The sequence below is a fragment of the Orycteropus afer genome, unplaced genomic scaffold (assembly GCF_000298275.1).
Source record: "Orycteropus afer afer isolate SDZICR_OR568_19922 unplaced genomic scaffold, OryAfe1.0 scaffold00836, whole genome shotgun sequence".
In the NCBI taxonomy this organism is placed as follows: domain Eukaryota; kingdom Metazoa; phylum Chordata; class Mammalia; order Tubulidentata; family Orycteropodidae; genus Orycteropus; species Orycteropus afer.
Genome location: NW_006922423.1, coordinates 195,995 through 196,414, shown reverse-complemented (window position 1 = coordinate 196,414; position 420 = coordinate 195,995).

Below are 420 nucleotides of genomic sequence, written 5' to 3'. Positions count from 1 at the left end.
TAGAAAAATTAAATACTTTCCTTTTTGTACTAAACTGTTTATATTTAGGAAGGTGTAAATTATTTTACAGGCTTCAACTGAAGTACTGCTGCCATTTAGTGACAACTTCCTGGAATAAGAAGCACAAGGTAATAAGAGATGATCATAATCACTTGAGAAATCACCCAACAAATTGGGCTTGATATTAGCAATAGCAAAAATCACTGTATGAAAATGTAAAAAAGTAAACTGTTCTTACAAGGAATCTGTAATGAAAACTACTGGGTAAGAAACCTATATGTAATCTTTGAAAATATATCAACAAAATCACTTCAGAACAGTTTGAGCTCATATTCAGAATAATGATTTCGTCTCCACAAATGAGCAATGCATACTGAGGAGTTTGGGGAGTTGGTTTGCATTACAGGGGATGTGCTGATC